This window comes from Desmodus rotundus, chromosome 8 (assembly GCF_022682495.2).
Source record: "Desmodus rotundus isolate HL8 chromosome 8, HLdesRot8A.1, whole genome shotgun sequence".
Classification (NCBI taxonomy): Eukaryota; Metazoa; Chordata; class Mammalia; order Chiroptera; family Phyllostomidae; genus Desmodus; species Desmodus rotundus.
Window position 1 is genome coordinate 35258202 of NC_071394.1, and position 17993 is coordinate 35276194.

The following is a 17993-nucleotide window of genomic DNA, read 5'->3' on the forward strand; positions in this document are numbered from 1 at the left end:
GGTGGATTGGGCATCGTCCCACAAGCCTAAAGGTCACTGTTTCAGGTTAGGGCCACATGACTGGATGGTGGGCCAAGTCCCGGTTTAGGGGCGTGTGAGCGGCAACCAATTGATGTTTCTCTTGCACATTGATGTTTCTCTCCCTCTCTCTTGCCCTCCCTTTCCCTCTCTCTAAAAATAGATAAATAAAATCTTTAAAAAAATAAAAATAAAAACCACTAGTCCTAGACCACCAAATTATACCATACACAAGAATAAACTCAAACTGGGTAAAAGACTTAAATGTAACTTATGAAACCATAAAAATCCTGGAAGAAAGCAAAGGCAATAAAATGTCAAGACGTCTCTTGTAGCAATATTTTTGCCGATATGCCTCCTAAGGCAAAGGAAATAAAGGAAAAAATAAACAGATGGAACTACATCAAACTGAAAAGCTTCTGCACAGCAAAAGAAACCATCAACAAAGTGAAAAGGGAACCCAAGATATGGGAGAACATATTTGCCACAGATACATCTGGTAAGGGGTTAATTCCAAAATACATAAAGAACTTACACAATTCAACACCAGGAAGACAAACAATCCAGTTAAAAACTGGGTAAGGGACTTGAATAGATACATCTCCAAAGAGGACATACAGATGACCAATAGACATATGAAAAAATGCTCAACATCAGTAATCATCAGAGAGATGCAAATTAAAACCTCAATGAGATATCACCTCATGCCTACTAGAATGGCTACCCTCAATAAATCAACAAAGAATAAATGGTGGCGAGATGTGGAGAAATGGGAAAAATAGTGCTCTGTTGGTAAGAATGCAGACTCATGCAGCCTCTGTGGAAAACAGTATGGAGTTACCTCAAAAAATTAAAAATGGAACTGCCTTTTGACCCGGTGATCCCACTTCTGGGAATATACTGTATGAATCCCGAAATGTCAATTCGAAAGAATATATATGCACTTCTACGTTCATAGCAGCATTATTTACAATATCCAAGATCTGGAAACAGCCCAGGTGCCCATAAACAGATGAGTGGATAAGAAAACAGTGGTACATTTCGTCAATGGGAACTATGTAGCTGAAAAGAAGAAGGAACTTTTTATCTTGCAACAGCATGGATGGACCTGGAGATTATTATGCTAAGTGAAATAAGAGAGAAAGACAAATACTGTATGATCTCACTTATACTGAGGTCTGTGCAGAAAAAAATCCAGCCATTGTTAATATAACAAGAATGGTTTGCATGATGTTAATGTCACTTGGCAGATAAGGAGAGTGGACTGGAATGCCCCCACATGAATGCTGACGACTTCACTGTACTAGTCAGTGGGGGCGGGGAAGGTGGGGTAGACACCATTGACTGAGCACATGTACTGTGTGGTCGTCGCATTCGAAATGAGCAAGTACAAATCTGCATTAAATTTTGCACCCAGCTTGAACATTTCTCTGTGAAAACTATTAGATGATTCAGAAGGCCATAGCTATGGTTACTGGTGATCGGCAGCTTCATTCAGCAATGCACCTGCCCATGTATCAAGTCTTGTGCAGAGTTTTTTGGTCAAACATCAAATTGCCCAGGTGACTCAGAGGCCTCCCTCCCCTCCCCCCCGCCATAGCCCAGATTTGGCACCCTGCAATTTCTGGCTTTTCCCAAAACTAAAAATCACTTGAAAGGGAAGAGATTTCAGACTATTGATGAGTTTCAGGAAAATGTATTGGGACAGCTGTTGGTGATTGGGAGAACCATGTGAGGTCCTAAGGTGCCTACTGTGTAGGTGACTGAGGCATCATTGCCTATGTACAATGTTTCTTGTATCTTGTATCTTCAGTAAATGTCTCTATTTTTCATATTACATGGGTGGATACCTTCTGGACAGATCTCGTGTGTGGAATCTAATAGAACAAAATAAACTGACAAACCAAATAGAAACAGGCATGGGCACGCAGAACAGACTGACAGCTGTCAGAGGGGAAGGGGAGAGTGGAACTGGAAAAAAGACATTGAAGGGATTAGTCAAAGAACATATATGCATAATCCATAAGCACAGACAACAGTGTGGGCTGGAGGGAAAAGGGGGAGTAGGGGCTGGGTCAAGGCAGGCAAAGGCTTGGGGGGATTGGGGGGATAAGGACATTAGTAATAATGTGAACAATAAAAATAAAGGAGCAAAAAGCCCACTAGTGCAGCAGCAGGTTGCCCTCTTAATCAAAGATGGGTGTCCAAATCCTTATTTTCTATTCACTTGTCAGCACTTCAACTTTCTCTAGTCTAATTCATATCTTTATCATTCCAGTAAAACTACTCTTGGGAATGTCATCAGCAATTTCTGCTTGTCAGTCAAGTACAGACTGTTTCATTTTCTTAGCATTGAGCAATATTGACCACCCTCTTCTCCCAAATTCTGTAATACTTGTGTTTGCTGGCCCTACTCCTGCCTCTTATGTAATTTCTTCTCTTTCTTCCTGGCCAGTTCCTTTTCTACATAATTTTAAAATGTAGGAGTTCCTTAGGGCTTAGTTCCAGACTCCTAGCTCTTTATTCTTTATTACTTCTCCCTAAGAGATCCTAACTATTTCTATGAATTTAAATGCTATTTTCAGGTTAGTGACTCCAAATTTAATAGCTTTAGTCCTCTTCCAGATTTGAGCGTTGGACATGCAATTACATATATGAGATTAATTTTTCTTCTAGTTCTGTCTTTGGGCAAGAATACTGTTCTTTGGAGAGTTACTGTTTTATGACAGTTGCTTTATTGTATTTGTTCTGACCATGGCAGGCGAAAGACCAAACTGAAAGGAATGGTCATATGAGATCTGCAGATCTGATGGGTATGGTGTATGTGTACCTGTCTAGGGATTAGGAAATTTTAAACTGATGGCAAATCCTCTTTCATGTATTTTAATTATGGCCTAGGAATGTTTTTACATTTAGTATAGATGAAAAGTTACTACATTAAGTTATAAGGCTAAAATTCTACTTGTTTAACTTGAGATTAATTGTACTTTTTGAAGCATTTTATTAAATTGAATTAAAATAACAACAGAATATCTTAAGATTGACTTTCAGTTAATTTTAAGCACCAGTTTTAGAAAACTGAAGATTTCTCTGACAGGTATAGCAAGATCTGAGTAAGCTTTTATTTATCTTAAAAGTGACTAAGCACTATTCTTTATGCCTAGGAGATCTAGCACTCAAATCTGAAGATTTCTCTGAGTGAATTTAGTTATATATGTAATAGGCAGAATGAATAGTTGGGAAGAATAATTAAAAGGTTAGTTAGTTCATTAGTGCTTATACATAAGTTATAAGAGCTAATGTTCAGGCAGGCATGTCATTTTAAGGGGTCTTGACATGATACTGCTTATCCTCTTAAAAAAGGCTTTGGCATAAGAAATTACTTGTTAAAAGTTTCATTAGTTAAAAGTCATTGTCTGAAGTGGAGGTAGAGCCCTGTAAACAAAGAAAGGAAACATAAGTTTGTCTGAAGTATATGGAGAAGTTAATCAGTTTGTGGTCTAGATGTTATTTTTAGCAGCATCAGCTTAATAACTGAGGAAGAATTTTACCTTGTATATGTTATGCACATTCTTTACATGTTATGTACACTATTAAGACTTTTGCAACATCACATTGGGATTTTAATACTATATTTTATTAAAAATATATGAAAACTATATTAGGACATTTTAATATTATGTAAAATATATCAAATAAAAATATAATGTCCTGTTCAATAATTTGAAATAGTTTTCAGAGTTAAGTTTTGAAAGTATAACTTTCCTTTTGATGTTACATGACTTGAAACGTGCTGAGTGAAAGGTATATTTTATGGTCAGTTGTTTGGGAGTGTTTGTGCTTTTGAGCATAAAGTTGAAAAATAAATGATTTTGTTAATCATGCATTATGGGTGTGTGCTTGTGGTGGGTGTATGTTCAGATATGCTTGGCTGGAATTGTGGAAGATCTCAAGTAATTTGAATGGTACTTCCAGCTTTTTCTTCCTTTCCCCATGTCCTCTTCATTCCTACTAGCCTATTTGACTGATTGGATGACTGAGGTGGTGCTGGCTGTAGAACGAAATGACCAGTAACTGGATTTCATTGGTGCATGAAGTGTGGCAGTTGCAGGGGGCTCCCCTTTGGTTAGTCATGTCTTTCCAGTAGCACGTGCATTGTTCCAGTTGACAAATACATTTTCATTTCATTTCAAATGAAATATATTGATGTATTGGTGATACGTCCTTTGATTGGCAGCAACTTTGAGAAAATCGTGAGGCTACATTTGTGTTAGCAAGAAAATATCGTTAAGATTCAGTAACAGTGTCAGCCAGGGGTGGGTGATGTGGGGAATATTCTTTGCTCTTTTTGTTCATACCATACCAAAAACCTTCAGAAGGCAGTTTTCAGGTTGATGACATTTTTTGCCATCCTCTTTTTCAAATCAAATTGATAACAAGGATAGCATTATCAAAACAGTGAACTTCCTCAGCAGCCTGGTGGGTAAGAGCATACATGGACTCTGCCATCAGACTCAGGGTTAGAATCCAGGTTTTGCCACTGTGTTGGCTCAGTGATCTTGGACACAGCACTTCACTTACTAGTTAAGTTTCTGTATCTACAAAATGGAGATGATATTAGCAGTGCCTACCTCATGGGCTGTTAGGAAGATCAAATTAATTAACATATACAAAGCCCTTGTCTAGTGCTCTCACAAAATAAGCATTCAGTTAATGATAGCTACTGATCAGGTAATGATAGCTACTGATGTTGTTATTGTTGACTGTGGCATTAAACCTAAACAGCAAAACACGGCCCTCCTCTCATTCCAGTAGTCATGAAGTGCTCTTTTAGCCACTATTACAGATGTTGCTTCATTTTTGCCCCAGCTTACTCTGCTTCCTATGGCTCTGTTCCCAACCATTCCTTTTCAAAAATTAAAAAATAAAATATTGAGCACATTTCCTTCTAACCCTCCCCTACTTTTAAAAAAATCATCAACTTACAGTTTTAATGCTGCCAGCAATCTTTTTTATGTGTGATACAGGCTCGGTTCTGACTTTTTGCCTCAAAGTAATGAGTTATTTGTACAACCTTGCTAGTTGGTGCTGCACTTGGCAAAACCACTTGCTCCTAGAACTGTGTTTATTGCTTAGATCCCTTTACTCACACAGTAATCTTAGCTACCGCATAGGAAGAAAGAGCAGGAACACGGAGGTACATTTTAAATCTCATTTAAACATTTTTTAGCATTTAAAAAATTGAGGTATTAATATAATTGTATACCATAAGGTGCAACCATATCTGCACCCATCTTAACTGTGTATAAGGATGAGTTTTAGTAAATTGATATAGTTGTGTATGTCTGATGTTTCTTATCCATCTTTCTTTAGCATCACCGTGATCCGGTTTTAGAACAGTTCTTATGTGTCCATTCTAGTCAGTCCCCACTTTCGTTCTCTGACTCAGGACACCCCCAGTCTTGCTATCTGTGTGGTTTTACTTTTTCTAGAAATTAAAATAAATGGAGTCATGCGATATGTAATCTTGGTGTCTGGCTTCTTTTATTTAGCATGGTATTTTTACGGTTCATTCATGTTGTTGGATATATCAGCAATCCATTTTTTTGTTGTTGGGTGGTATTCCACGATATGAGTATACTGTATTCTAAAAAAATACATTCTCCAATTGATAGGCATTTGAGTTTCCAGTTTTGGGCTGTTCTGAGCAAAACTGGCTAGGAATATTCATTACAATTCTTTGTGTGAGTCGGGTCATCTATCCCCAGAGAAATGAAAACACATCTTACTGTGAAATTGTCAGGTTATGGGATGGAAACTTCCAAGCTGTTTTCCAAAATGCCTGTACCATTATATTTTTCTGCCAGTGAGGGATGTGATGTGAAGGGTCTTGTTTCTTCATATCCTTGTCCTCACTTCAGATATTTTACTGACTATTGGGATATTTTGTTTTGGTTTTAATTTCCATTCTCTTAATGATGAATGGTGTTTAGTACTTTGTGTACTTTCCCCACTGTATATCTTCTATATGTATCTTCAGATATTTTGCCAACTTCTAAAAAGTTGAATTATTTGCTTTATCATTGAGTTGTAAGGATCTTTTGTATATTCTAAATAGACATTCGTTTATCAGCTCTTTATATATTCTAGGCATGTGTACTTTATTAGATAATTATTTTGCCAGTATTTTCTCCCAATCTGTGACTTGTGTTTTTATTTTTAAAATTATCTTTTGAAGAGTGAACATTTTAATTTTAATGGAGTTCAATTTATTATTTTTTTTGTTTTATGGTCCTTTTCTGTTTATTTTTTTATCTTATACATATGGTGTTATATCTAAAAAAATTTTGCCTAATCGACAATAATTTTTCATCAAGTGCTTTCTTCTACAAGCTTTGTAGTTTTAGTTCTTCAGTTTTAGCTCTATGATCCTATCCATATTGAGTGCAAGGTAAAGTTTGAGATGCCCCCAACCCCCTTTTGTATTATATCACAAGTTTTAAGTACCATTTATTGAAGACTGTCTTTTCCCTAGTGAATTAACTTGCCATCCTTGTTGAATATGAATTTATATAAATTTGTAGTCCTGTTTCTGGACTCTGTTCTCTTCTGTGGTTTATTCTTATGCCCAAACCCCATTGTTTTGATGATTGTAACTTTATAGTAAGTCTTGCAACTGGGTAGTATCTTTCACCTTTTGATGCAGTTTTAAAGTAGGCCTGGTTCAAAAATTTCCATTATTTTTGTATGTCTCTGTATGTTTATGGGCAGATAAAGGAACATTGCAGGGAAAATCTGTGCTACATGAGGTTGGTAGGCCTGAAGCTTCTATTTTTTATCACTTTACTGAGTTGCCTGTTTTATCTAGCAACATTTAATAGGATCATACTTGGCGGGGTCATAATTATAAAGCCTACTATGTAGCAGGTTCTGTATGTGATTATCTCATTTGATACTTTCAAGGTACTGCAAAGAGGACATTATTATTCTCATTTTATAGATGAGCCTACAGTAACATTTCCTATGTCACTTACCTAAGTTGCAGCTAATGATACTATATTAATAGCAGCAGTGTTTACATGATAAAGCCAGAATTTGAAACCTGGTCTTTCTGATGATGCTTAACCCTAGGTTCTTTCAACTGTTCAGTGCTACCTCCTGACAGTGACTTTGCAGAGAGGAGGTACATATCTTTCTAGTTCATACAGTGGGAATAGTAGCAGTAGTTAAAGGGGAAAAGATGACACACATCCCTCTCCCTTTCCTTCTGCCACTCTCCAGGCCCAGGGCTGTCCCCTGTATCTCCCTTGAAACACATTCAGGAGGAGCTTTGTGAAAACTGTCAGGACTGATGGACTGAGGGATGTTTATTATAGAGCTGTTGCTGCTGCTTTAATCAATATTATTTTCCCTTAGTAACTTAAAAAATATTTGTAATTCTATGTTGAACTATTTTATTAATTCTTGTTTAAAATATTACACCAAGATATTATATTATATTGTGGAAATTACCCACAGCTTCATATGTCTTTTATCTTCATGTTTCTTCTATATACAGGGTCCAGCAGAAGGAAGGCCTACTTGAGTGTGGTGGGTAGGGTAATAATATGTGTGTAATAATTTACAGTTTTAATTTGAACATTTCACCTAAAATGTCATATGGTGTGTTTGAGTGTGACACTGTTATGTTACAGAATTGCATGCTTGTGATTTTGTAATAAAAAAGGGGCATTATTTGTGCTGGACCCTGTATTTCTTTAGCATGGATATTTGGTATTTTTTCCTCATATTAGTATATTAAGAAAAAATCATTCAATAGTATAGATGAAGTAGTAATAGTTTAATATCATTATTCCTAATATCACAAGTTTTAACTCTGGAATATTGCACTGTGTGATGTCCTTGAGCAAATTAGTTGTTAGTATAGAATTATAATAGGCTTAAGTAGGCCAGCATAATGAATACATTTACCCCAGCAGTACTGGAAGGAATTGATGGCTCCTGTTACATAACACTTTATTGCACACTGCTGACTGACTGCCACTTGAGGAGAATCCATTCGTTTTACTTACTGTGATAACTTCTTATTTGCATGCAGATTTTCTTTTGTTTTTCATAAATCATCTCTGACTAATACCCTAGCTGCATTTCATTACTTACCATGAGCTCCAGGCTGATCAGGTTCTGGTAAAAATCAAAATGCAATTTTTTCTCTTTCCCCTTTCTAGATCTGTTAGCTTATGAAATCAGATGTTTCTAGTGCCCTAGAAAAATGGTAATTTGGATTAAATTAGCATTAGTTTTTTTCTGCTATTAGGTTCTATTTATTCTAAAGAGTAAATGGCTCTTAAGAGAGTTAATACGGTTTTAAGTTTGATAATTGAAGTGTCTTGTTACTGATTGGTGTCACCTGCCAATAAAAAATCTAGTTGCTTAGCTGTAAAAGCATTTCTTGCAACTGTTAAATCTAGTAGCACATAATGGTTAAAAAAAGCCATACTATTACTTGTAGCAATCAAACCATTTTTCTTAGGTCCATAAAATACACAAAAATAGTGAACATTAATACACATAAAATATACTCAGCACAATTTTTTTGTGTTTGTATTTCTCACTGTACATCTTGAAAACAAACTTGTGCAGTGGAAGTGACTCTTGTGTGGATCTGGGGAAATGCCACAGAGTGCTTCATTGTTATTAAATTCTTTTTTCTCAAAGGTACACACCCAGATGAATCTTGGTGAGCAGTTACCCTCAATATTGAAAATGTGCTTCCTTTTTTTATCCACTTCTGCTCTTGCAAATTGTTAGGAATGTGTTATGTAGCATCATTTTTATATCATTTTACTCAAGATTTTTTAAAAGATAAATTATTCATTCACTTTAGAACTTCCTTCTTTAAACAATTATGATAGAGAGTTTTATTTCAGAAATTTCAAGCCTTTCAATTATAGGTAAACTGTAAATTAGAGCAAATGAACACGACCATGTAATGTTCACTTACTTTTTTTATTCAGCAAACATTTACTGCATGTTGTGTTACAGTGTGCTGCGCCCTGGGCTAGTGCCAGCAGTGCAGGTGCAAATGGGTAGCTCCAGCCTCCTCTGCTTCTACTCAGTGCTACTGATGAGTCAAGCAGCTACAAGAAAGTATAGTGTTATGGCGGGCTCCCAAAATTTGTGGGGTACATACCTTATAATTTACAATGAACTATGTATGACCTTACATATTTTATATTAATCCTGTACAAATAGAAGTAATGCAGCAAGTCTACATCTTTATTTTTACCATGCAGTTTAATGGAAAGATATTATTAATGAATATTACTTTGTTGTTTTTTAAAATATATTTTATCGATTATTGTATTACAGTTGTCCCATTTTTTTCTCCCCATTACTGTCCTGTCTGCCCCTCTTACCGGTCTGGTTGAATGTTTCTTCTTTAATTCCTTGGTTGTCAGACTTCCCTAGAGTTCGATTTTCTGGCAGTTCTGGTTATTTTTTGTTTCTAAATTTGTTGTTGTCCTTTTGGTTGTGTGAGGAGGCAAGTGTATCTTCCTACGCCTCCATCTTGTATTAATGAGTGTTACTTACACGAGTATGTTGGTTGTAAAAATGACATCTACTCTAATGAGTCTTAACAGGATTCTGCATTTTTTATTCATGTTTGTTTGTTTATATTCCAGATTTCTCTTGGGTTTGGCCACAGATTTATAGATCTTCTGCACTGTATACAGACACAGGTGAGTTAAAATTAAGCCTTTCTTTTGGAATATTGTGATGGTTAAGTAAAATCAAATAGTTAAAAATTATTCTCTTTATAGTTTAGTGAAAATAGGTAAATAAAATGAATGTGAAAATATTAAATAACATTTGTTATAAAAATAATATCTACATTTCTGTTTTATGAAAAGTCTATGTATGTGTTAAAATGACATTTGAAAGTAAAATTACCATATCTATTTATTGGTGCTTACTGTGTATACATTTGGGAAGATTACATATACAGTTCATAGCCTGATAAAATATTTGTATTATATTTATACGTAAATAAAAGAATAGCTGCTATAGATTTTGGCAGCAAATTTTAGTTTTATGAAGTTAGATGTTTTAAATTTGATGAGCAGGCTTTTCTAGTCCAACCAGTCTGAAATAGCTTCCCAATCACTCCTTATCACACAACCCTGATTTTTTTGGTCACAGCATTTTATCATTTATAGTCTCCCCTACTAGAATATAAGCTCCTTAAACATTGGGACCATTTTTTTCTAGTTAAAAATGTATCCCTAACCCTGAGGATAGTGCCTAGTGTATAGGAAAGACTGAATAAATGTTTGTTAAAGTAATTATGGGGTAATAAATATTAAGAATTTTTTCATATTCGGAGTCACTGAGCTCTGCACCCATAAATACAAACCAGAAATAGTTCCTTATACTTATTTCTAAATATGAAATTAATTTGCATCAGATACTTAAAGTATTTAACTTTCAAATGTTAAGAGAAATTACCTTGTTGTATATTTTATGTACTCAATATGCTTAATCAGGGTAGATTTCAGAGGGAAATGCTTTAAATTTTGTATTTATTTTGTCACTACCCATGAAGGTTCTTATGGTGAAGTAAGGGACAAGCCTGAAGCCAGTATAGGAGCTTCTCAACTTTTTACTTAATTATGCTACCATATTAGGTATGTTTTGTGATAACTTTAAAAGGAACAAAGTGAGTTTGAAAATTGTCCAGTTTTAATCTCTGAAAACCAAATAAGATAAAATATTCCCACTACATGGTATTGGATATAAATTATAACTTTTTAGTTTTGGTTTCTACTTTGGGAAATTTTTCTGTCCTTTATATTAATGTTTGAGTGCCTTATCAGAGGTAACTATAGGAGAGAGCTGACCATGCTTTTCCTTGTGCCCTTGGCAGTTTCCTCTACGTGATCCAGGATATTGGGCTCGTCTCTTATTTTCTTCTATGTTTTGTTTTTCGATTTCTTGCTTTCTTTAGTCATTGGTCTCTCCCTCTGCCACCACAATTTTATCATTTATAGAAAGAACTAAATCTGACCTTTACGTTTTTTTTTTTTTTTTAAGTAAAATTTTGGAATTATACAGCCATTTCCCATTCACACTTAGTTTCCGAGTACAATTTGCAGAGATTGCTTTGTTAATATGAGTAACAGCAACTGTGACTTACTGTGTGCCAGGTATCACAGAAGTGCTTTTCAGTTCTCTTCAGAGTAGCAGATAAGGAAATTGAAGCTTAGAGAGGTTAAGTGACTTTTCCCAGGTCATATCAAGTAAGTGGCGGTTTGCCACTCCAAAGACTTTGATCTGAACCCCTGAGCTCCATTTCCACCTAAATAGCCCTGAATATAAGCATTTTTTTTGTGGCAATAAGTGTCATGTAGGGATATCATATTTGTATTTGAGGACTTCAAAATTAATTTAAAAGTCAAACATTAATTTTGCTTGTTTCATTAGCGGTTTTCAACTTTTTACCCTTTATTTTAAGTTATGAAACATGAGGACTCATTTAAAATTTTATGACAATCCACACAATATAAACTTCCACTCTGCACTTTGATGTCATCCTCACTTTTTGAGGGGCAGGCCCATGGGGAAAGCCACTGGATTTCTTTTCCCATTGTAAACATGGCACACCATGAATCAGCATTCTTCCTTTTTCCATTGTAAACGTGGCACACCATGAATCAGCATTCTTCCTTTTTCCATTGTAAACGTGGCACACCATGAATCAGCATTCTTCCTTTTTCCATTGTAAATGTGGCACTCCATGAATCAGTATTCTTTATCACTTGCAATATTAGAAATTTTACGTTACAGTGACATCTGTGCTTTGCTAGACTCTTCCTACAGAAAATAGATTGTGCAAAATACAGTGACTATGGAATTACTTAAGAGCTCTTATCTTGGAATGTGTAGTAATTTATATTAGGCGAAATTTTTTAATTATTTTAGAACAAAGTGACATTGCTTTGATGTAGAGCAGAGTTGGCTCAAAGAGAACTTCAACTTTCTATATGTAGTTTATTTTCAAGGCTGAAGAGGACATACTACATAAAACTGTTTTGAGTTTTAACAGTATAACATTGTGGACAAAGTGTTCTTGAAGACAGCATTGTTGAATACATCTTAAAATTCTGATTTGAAAATATGATTAATTATATTTCCTTACACTTTCCAAAAGGATTACATCTATGAGTGTAAATGTGAATTCCAGATTTGAGTATATGGGAAGGGACTTCTGTGGTTTGAATTAAAAAGAAAAATTTTATTTAACAGACCAGACCATGCTTCTTAATCTATAGCTACATCAGTATTTCCATTCCAGTCTCACATTTTAAGCATTTTTAAAGTTAGCCAATAAACTTTAAACTTTTCTTAGCATTGATAGTCAAAACAGAAGCAAGCGTTGGGTAAATCTGCTTGACAATATATCCTTGAAATGTGATTTTTCCCTGCACTATGGAAAACTGAACTCACTGTGGATTCATATAGACTTTGGATTTATTTATAAGTTCACTTTCTGTATACTGGAAAACTTGGGGTGGGAAGACAGGGTAGGGGAAGAATTGTTCATACATACTAGGTAGAGTCCAACTCTTCAGCGTTCACAGATGCAGAGAGTAGTTCTCCAAAGTACAACAGAGCATAATATACTTTTTGTGATACTAAATACCAAAAATCATATTTTTGCTGTTATATACTAAATACCAAAAATTATATGAATCATATTAAGACAAAAGAATTTATGTCCATATTGGGTATGACGTGGTTGAAGGCACGTTTGATGTGAACATTGGTTGTATTTAGAATTCCCTTGCTCACTGATAGGAGGAGCTTTTGTGATTAGATAGATGACCTGATTTACCTGAGAGGTTCACCAATGCTCACGGTGGAGGGCAGCTGGATTGGAGCCACAGATCTGAGGCTTTGAGCACTGTCCACTGAAAATCAGTGTTCATCTAAATAACAATTGAGAATATTTAAATATGTATCTTTCGCTTTAGGCAAAATCTGGTGACATTTTAATTGTATCGCTACTTCTCTTGTAATTTATTTCAAATGTCAGCATGATAGGCTGTGATTGGGGGAAATAAATATTTGACAGTTGACAAAATGCCCTCAGTTATTTAACTATTTAAACTAGAATCCTCATCCTAGTCCCCCTGGGTAGACTGCTCTGCTCTTAGAGTGTAGATGGACTGCTGAACTCAGAATAAAAGAAGCTTCCCGGTCTGTTGAAATTATCTTCCAATGGATGTTACTGACAGAAAGCCATCAGTAGGAAACTATTTGTATGCCAGGATAGTTTTAAAAGCACTTCTGCTATTCTACTTTTCTCCCTTTTTTAATGCACACATTACTGTAAACAGATTGGCTTCGTTTTTAACATAAAACTAAATACATTTGGCACCATTAACCCTCCTTTCTCTCTTTGTTCCTTCCCTTCACCTTCAGGTCATCCCTTCTTTGACTTTCCTTCCTTTTGGAAATATTTATTAATTATATTGTGTTAGCCTATTCTAAAGGTTGTGGGGAATATACAGAATAATTACCAAGAATTATTAAACTAGAAGGAGTATCAGTGCAAGTTTTACTCTGTATTTCCTTGTTGAATGTTTTTACATTGAATTTTGGCTTTCTCAATTTTAAAGAAAAAACTAAGCATTGATTTCTGAACTATACGTCTGTTCCTACAACAACAAAACCTGTCTGTTGTAAGTACATGTTTGCTTGTATGGTGTTAATAGTGTTTTCAGAGTAAAGTACACACACCTCATGAAATAGGTTTGTTGTGCTTAGTGAGGTTCAGGCAGTCATGGAATCCAGGCAGTCTTCATTTGGAGTGGTGGCCGTGCTGTTTCTGTATGTACAGATGGGCAAAGTGATGTTAGTAAGCACAGTGCCTTGCTGAAACATATACCAGAAATATGAGAGAACCTGAGGTTTTTTGTTAATCCAAACCTAGAACAGCAAAATTTAGAATTTCAGACGGCAATAAAAAACATTTTAAAATAAAATTATAAGGATGCTTCTTGGATTATAAGAGTTGAGTTTAAGTTGAGAACTATTTTACCGTGGAACACCATTTGTTTCTTTAATTAAAAGTTTCTAAGTGTGATTTCTTTGTTGGCATAGCTGATACTCTTTGGAAATAATTAAAATAAAAAGTATTACCAGTCTATTATGTTGTATAGATCCTTTGAGTTAGCATGTCTTAGAGGCGGGTAGCAATGGAGTCAGACTCTACGACAGAGTTGGCTCTGATTTCTCAGCGCTGCTTTCTGCACTGTGGGGCAGATGTGTGTGTGCATGGGAGTGGGGGAAGTGGTTTGAAGATTAAGAAAATTTGTGTTCTTCTGCTTTCTTGTTAGTGGCCTTTAGATTCCAATCAAAACTTGTATATTCTACTCATCTGGATATTAGAGTTGTTAGCTTTAAGGAGAAGGTCTCTGCTAAGCAGAATTTCATGTAAGTGCTACCATAGTAACTTTAGAAATACAAGGTCCGACAGGAGTAAGGCCTGCTTCTGTGTGGTTGCTAGGGTAATAATATGGGTGTAATAACTTATAGTTTTAATTTGAGCATTTTGCCTAAAATGTCATATTGTGTGCTTGAGTGTGATATTGTTATGTTACAGAATTACATGCTTGTGATATTGTAATAAAAGATTATGTAATAAAAATGGGGTGTTATTTGTGCTGGACCCCGTATATGGCATTTGATTTGGAGTCAGTTAGTAGGGTTTTTCACCATGCCCATTCATTTTCACTTTGGAAGGAAAGTGACAGATAAATGTTATTTTCTAGGCAGGTGTTGAATTTGAGTCTGTTGACCTTGCTAGAATCCCCTTAAAGTTAAAACAGCAAATAAAATCAGGCTGCTTCCATTAAACAGCTCAGAGTTTACTTTTGAAGCTCAAATCATATATGTCAGTCTCCAGTAGTTTTACAACATGTAGTTGTAAGGGATAAATTAAGCATTTATTTGTAAAATTGTTCATATCTATAAAATTAATTAAGTAGGGTTTTTTTTTTTTCCTGCCATTCTTTGGCATTAGGGTGTAGATGGTTCCCTTGCGACTTCTATTGCTTGCTTGGGACACAGAAAAATGGGAGAAAACCAGAGACATTAACAATAAATTTTGCAAATTGTGACTTGAACCTAATTCCATGCATTAGGTTGTCTAAGCAGAGTTTGCTGCTTCATGAATGATTCATGGGTGTCTACAATCAATGGAAATGTGTTTTTTGGCCTAGTCACAGCTACACTTCTACCTTCCTATCCAAAAAGGGCAAACAGAGAGTAAGAAGTATGTAGCATTTAATAATGGCCACATGAAATTTAACCATAATACTATAAATGTATGTAGTCCAATTTTGGAGGATCTCTTAAGTATACGTCTCCATACAAGGTTGATTTTTTTTGGTGCCATAGTCTATAGAATTGTTTCCCTTTACTACTTTTTGAAATATTCAAAAAATACTGAATTGATTTGGAGTTCATTAATTTGAGAACTTTGTTTTCTTTAAGCCAACAGTTTTGGCCTTTTGGTGCCAGTGACATAAATTTCATAAGTTGAAATCATACGCTTGAAATTTCCTGGCCTCAGCCAAAGGACTGAAAATCTGTTGCCTATCCATAGCAGAGATTTGGAGCGGAGTTTTATTATACCTCCTTGAGAAGTAAAAAGGACTGAAAACACAAGAGAGTGGTAGGCCAGCCTGAACTTCAGTGGAAGGCGGTGTGGGGAAGCTTGTAAAAGACCTGCCAGTACCTTGATGAGTACTGAGACTTCTGTCTTTACCTAAACTATAAAAGAAACAACTGTGTCATAATTATTGAACTGGTGGCTTAAATTAGAACAGACAGAGCAGGGGCCAAAGGAAACAGGTGATCTTTCAGTTTCTTTCAATTCTTTGTCATTAAAAAAATGCTATTTGATCTAGATTTCTAATTCTTCCTTTTATATGGTAGTTTTATCACAGTCCAGAAAACAACCTCTATGTCCTTGGTTATAAGATAGAGTGTGGAAATAGAAGATAGTTTTCAACTAATGTATTTTGAGAACCATATGGTGGTTACTCATGCTATTTATTACATTTGAATAGAATAGAATGTAAATTTTCTTTGACTTAAATGAAACAGATTAGGCTGGTTTCATGAGTCTTATCAATATGCAATAACATATTTTGTTTTATTAACCTAGTGGAATCTAGATTTTAGATTTTCTTTGAAACTAGATGCTTGGAACATTTACATTTTCTCTAATGTAGAAGTTAGGAGTTTAATGTTGCTACTGGTTCAAAATATCCACAAAGTTTCATAAAATCTTTATTGTCTAACACATAAGTTATTACTTCTTTGAACTTGTTCACTGACATGTTTATATTATGTGTCAAGGTCAGGTTCAGACGTTCTCTTTAAAGTATCTTTTGAAGATATAAAATGATGGCCTTTTGTAAAATACTGCTCTTGTCTTTTAAATTTATTTTTATTTTAACATATTCTAAATACCAATATATATTGCTTTAAACCATAATATGTGCTCACTATATTTATCTATTTTATGTCTTATTTTTTCTTCCTTATTTTTAAAAGAAAAAATTTAAAACAACAACCCTTCTCCTTTCACACCACAGTGGCTTGTCACTAAAGCCTTTCAACCCCAGAGCCAAATGCTGCGTGTAGGGCTTGCTACAGTCCCCACACACAGTCTACTGTGGTGGCTGTCCTTGAGTCCCTCTGGGGTCTCAGGCTGCCCCATCAGGAGCCATGCACTTCTTGAGCCTTTCTCATTTTAGGGTAGAAAACAAGAGACATTTATTTATTCTGATAAATGTGATATCTTGGCTTATTGTGCTATTTTTACTTTGGTGTTCCTTTTAATTAAATCATTATATTTACCAAGGTCTCTGTTGACTAAGGATCCTATTACCTGCTAAGTTTCAAGAGCTGATTGAGAAAGTAACATACTTGATCATTTGTTCATATGCCACAATGAGGTTTCATGAGGTAGTTAAAGTTTTCACAGTGCTTTAAAGCAGAGACAAATGTAGGTTAGCTTGAGGGGTAGAGAAAGTAAAGGAAAAATGAACATTTACTATTACTTTTGGCAAGGCATGGTTCTTGGCCTTTATGTGTGTTGCATCACTTCAAACTCTGAATAAATTCTTTGTGTCAGAATGTGAAGTGAGTTCTGATGGTATCTAAATTCTCTTTGATTTGAAGTCGAGAATAAACCACTTTTTATTTTCAAAGCATTCAAATTTTGTATACTGGGCCATAATGTATATAGTGAAATAGAACTTTTGTGTCTTTCAACTCATCTGCTTTTAATTGGATCTTTAACAGTTGCCAAGACATTTTGTGCCGCCTCCTTCCTAGTTAAGAGGGAAAAATGATCCTGAACTCAGAAAAGGAAAGTTTTGATGAACTGATCCTGTCGGATACTACAAAATGAGCTTTGTCAGAAGAAAGTGCTCAAAAGTTGTAAATCAAGGATGTGAAGGAAATTGAGTTAGAAGCATCCTATGTCATTAAATTTTTTTCATTATATAGAGCAACATGTCAGTTAATGTTTTGGTTTTTGTTTTATTCACAGAACATTTTTAACATTACAGCTACCCATATGTATATGTAGAACTTTCTGTGTCAATATGTCATTAAATATATAAATTTGTTTCATTTATAATAACATTACTACATTACCAGAGATTGATAATCATAATGGGATCCCAGATAGTTAGAAAATAGGGCATGAACATGAATTAAGACATATACAGGGCTTGGCAAAAGTAGGTTTACAGTAGTAATGCAAATAAAAAATACAACAATTAATAAACAATACAAGAATAAACTCTGTTTCACATACAGCCATAAACCTACTTTCCTCACCGTTGTATGTTTAAGTCACCTATTTAATTACATGTACTATTTACTTACAT

The 17993-nt window shown here is 35.0% G+C and overlaps 1 protein-coding gene across 2 annotated transcripts in view; it reads left to right on the forward strand.

Moving 5' to 3' along the window:
- Window positions 1-17993, forward strand: part of NCOA2 (nuclear receptor coactivator 2) — a 287290-nt gene that overhangs the window by 98810 nt on the left and 170487 nt on the right. For both annotated transcript variants that reach the window (XM_053929705.1, XM_053929700.1), the window contains exon 2: window positions 9705-9761. The gene's annotated coding sequence lies outside the window, so the exon portion shown is untranslated. The remainder of the gene's footprint in view (window positions 1-9704; window positions 9762-17993) is intronic.